Genomic DNA, 3,953 nt, shown 5'->3' with positions numbered 1-3,953 from the left:
ATAGTAGCTTGCATACTCTCGGTGAAAACAATGTAAGCATTTTGTCGACCATAACAATGCACGCAGTCTGCCTCTTCTTAGTGCCACTGATTGTCTGTTCTTATCCTTGTTCCTAAGGAGACAGCCGAATACCCATAGTTTACACTGAACTATGTACGTGAGCACACACGTCTACCTCTTCTCGGTACTATATTGTCTATTCTTCTCCTTGTTCCTAAGGAGACATCTGAATGCACATAGTTTACACTGAACTATGTACGTGAACACAAAGGTGAGCACAAGACTGCCTCTTCTCGGTGCTACCAATTGTCTGTTCTTCTCCTTGTTCCTAAAAGGAGACAGCTGAATGCCCATAGTTTACACCGATCTATGTACATGAGCACAAATCTGCCTCTTCTCAGTGCAACTAATTGTCTATTCTTCTCCTTGTTCCTAAGAGACAGCTGAATCCTCATAGTTTACACTGAACTATGTATGTGAGCACAAACCATGTACATGAGCAAACACATTATATAAGGCTTTAATTTAATAACTAAAAATTTATAGTATATTCGTCCTTGCTCAAAAAAATATATGTTTTTTGGACCACAAACTTACTATTATTAGTTACAAGCTCCAACGTTATGCATATGTGTCGGGTTTATAAACCCGGAGTCCCTAATAGGCCCGCTTCCCAGCATAACCTCGGCCCAGCAGATGGCATTACAAATGACGCACAACTCCTGGGCCGGCCCAGATACCTAACGACAGGCTGGAAGAGTGATCCAGTCTCCGACCGGAAGGCCTGACCAAGGAGGGGACAACGCTCGCTTCTGGCTCCGACCCGCTTCTCTGACCGGAAGGTCTAGCCAAGGAGGGGACGACGCTCGCTTTCGACTCCGACCCTAGCAATGCCTGATGAAGTTCCGTTCCTATGGTCTCACCGGAAGATTAAGGATTTCCATAGAAATGAGATCATGTCAATGGAAGCTGCTGGAATCCGTAAGCATGTCATAAGAGATGTTCTTCAATGCAGATATGGAGGATATGACAAAGTTGGCATTGTTACTAAGGATATTTACAACTATTTTGTTAATAAATAAAGTATTATCGTCATCCTTATGTACTTATTCCTCTTACTGTTCATTACCAGGTAGCTTTGATGATAAAAAAACAGCGATGAAGAAGAAAATTAAGCCTACTACTGTGGTGTCCCAACCACCAAAAATGAAAAGAGGTGAGATATTTGACATATTGATCTAAATAAAGTACTACCCTCATGTACTTGATTCCTCTTATGGTTCATTTTTCAGGTTCTACTAGTGCTAGCTTTGATGATAAAAAAACTCTTATGGTTCATTTTCAGGTTGAGATAGGTCCACGCCACCTGACTGGAGGATCAAGCATCTCACACAGAACTTCATCAACTCAACAATGCAGAGAAACACAAGTGTCTTCAAGATAAGAAGAAGCCAAAACCAAACTGCTCATACATTAGCAAAACAGGCATTTGTAGGGATTCAATCCCAGCCAACGAGTCTATCATTCAGTTGTTCCAACAGAAGCCATGTTCTACAGTGCCCGTTAAGGGATGCACTGACCTCTGTAGTTACAGACTCTGTAACCATTCTATCAGCTTCATGCTGTTGAAATAAAAGTGTGCTTGTTGTAAAAAAAAAAGTTTAGATATCGATAAGAGGGAGCTCTTATGACCACGAAAATGCACATTGTAGGCCATGGCGTCGCAGCTGCGGGAACACAACAACATTCACATGAACTTTAGCTAGTAGTACAAGGAACGGTAATATTGAGAGTATCTTCTGCTAGTCTGATGATTGTAAAAAACTTCACAATGATCTTGAAACGCTCCGTCTTGAGCCGCTATACTTTTGTTTTTTTTTTCTATATACTTCTCTGCTCTTACGCAGTGCAGGTGCAGCTCAGCACAGCGGCAGGGGCTCGCCGTTCCACTCCTTGAGGCACTCGAGCAGCGGGTCGATGTGTTTGCGCTGGTTGATGGCCACGAGCACCTTGTTCAGCACCTTGAGGCACTCATGTAGGAGCTGCCTTCCAAGATGTGCTCCATGATCGCGGCAGCCTCGATCTGTCCCGGGTGGTGCTTCAGCATGTGCGTCAGGTGGTCGGCGAACTCCAGCTTGCCGGTCATGGCCTCCCAGAACACCGCGGAGATGACCTCAGCCATGATGGTGAGCACGTTGGCCTCAAAGAGCACGGTGGACGCGAGGCCAGAGCCCACGGCGGTGCCGTTGACCATGGCGAGACCTTCCTTGGGCTGCAGCTTGAAGAAGCTGTGCTCGATGCCGGCGATCTTGAATGCCTGGGCGGCATCCACCATCCTGCCATCGGGGGCCACCGCGACGGAGTTCTAGCGGCCTGTGATGAGGCCGGCAATGTAGGAGAGCGTGACGAGGTCGCCCGACGCGGTGATGGTGCCCCGCAGCGGCAGGAACGACGTGACATTGGCGTTGAGCAGCTTCGCGATGGCCTCGAGGATCTTGAAGCGGATGCCGGAGTAGACCCACCGGAGCTCCCTAGCGAAGAGCGACTCGGGTGCCTCCGCCTCCTCTTCCTCCCCCTTCCCTTGCTCCCCGTCGCCGCCGGCGTGGCACCTCACGACGCGGAGGCGCAGCCGCGTGGGCGGCCATAGCGAAGGGGACGTGGCGGCGGCGGCGGAGGCCGACGGCGAGCGGGTGGCACGGATCTCCTCATGGTCGGCGCCGCCTAACCTGGCGGCTCCCGGTTCACAGGGGCGTGGGCGGCTGGTCGGCGCGAGGGCAGAGAGAGATGGGATCAGATTTGTTAGAAATTTAGGTATTTTCATTATCAGTTTAATCTAGAAAAATAACATCAGCAGGTTCATGATGGCATATATGTGCATGTGTATTTCTCTAATGAACACTACAGCGTGCAGAGATAACATATAGACGAATACTATAGCAGCAAGTACAATAATCACAGAGATTAGAATGTACCCCGTGGAGGGTCCCATACCGAGGGCATCGGAGACTCCATTCGCACTAGTCGACATAGCGCGTTGTTCGAAGTCACGGACCACAGTCGGTGCAGGACGATGTTCGCAGTGCAGTCCCACGAACGGATCACCAGGAAGAAGGCAGCTTGCGGTTCCGTAGGCAATCACCGGGAAGAAGACGGGATCTGCCGCCAGGAAGAAGACGTACGTGGACGAACAGTCGCGGATCGCTCCCCAAAAACCTAATCGCCGCACACCCCGTGCAAGGTTCACCAATGGACGAGGGTTTCGGAGGCAACTGCTCTCCCGCTACTCCATGCACGCAGAGGTACGGGACGGGGAAGACAGAGGGCTGCGGAGATGTGGATTCTCTCGGAAACGGTTGTGGAAGTAGGGGTCTGGACTGACGGAGGACTGCGGATATATGGCTGCGACAGGGGAAGGGACGAAGGCAGCAGAGAATCCCAGGAGACGGGAAGCGGAAGGGACGGTAACTGACATAGTCAGTTCGCCTCCACCGTTAAGGAGCGAAACTCCCGTGATAATGTGTATTTAAGTGGCAAAAGACTGGCCACGCCCGCCGCCCGCCTCGGCCCCGTCCCACGCCCGCGGCCACGGCCACGGCCCGGCCGGCGGAGGCGGCGGCGGCGCGCGGGCATGTGGCATGCCTTTATCCTTTTCTCAGCTTCTCAATTTAGATGAATGATTTCCAACCATATAAGCTGAGTCAGCGTTCAGTCAAAATCCCATATGGTATTAAACCATACAACACTTAATGTTACGTACCAAAGAGTTTTATTTGATTATTAAATATTATATGGGCCAAGCCCATATTATACGTACCATAGGATTTTGCACATAGGGTTCCTCAATTTGTTCTATCGGAGTAAAATTTTTATGCTCATGGGAATTATAAATTCATGACCAGTTGTGCTAGGTACATTTTTCATGGAAAACTCATTCTCAAAAAATGTAGCGTCTC

General features: G+C 49.5%; 1 pseudogene; it reads right to left on the bottom strand.

The window, feature by feature from the left end:
* Positions 1-1,349: 1,349 nt before the first annotated feature.
* LOC136480389 (phenylalanine ammonia-lyase-like) lies at positions 1,350-3,028 on the bottom strand (annotated as a pseudogene).
* Between the last annotated feature and the right edge of the window lie 925 nt (positions 3,029-3,953).

This window comes from Miscanthus floridulus, chromosome 9 (genome assembly GCF_019320115.1).
Source record: "Miscanthus floridulus cultivar M001 chromosome 9, ASM1932011v1, whole genome shotgun sequence".
In the NCBI taxonomy this organism is placed as follows: domain Eukaryota; kingdom Viridiplantae; phylum Streptophyta; class Magnoliopsida; order Poales; family Poaceae; genus Miscanthus; species Miscanthus floridulus.
Note: the sequence above shows the minus strand (reverse complement) of the source record. Positions and strands in the feature narration are given on the sequence as shown.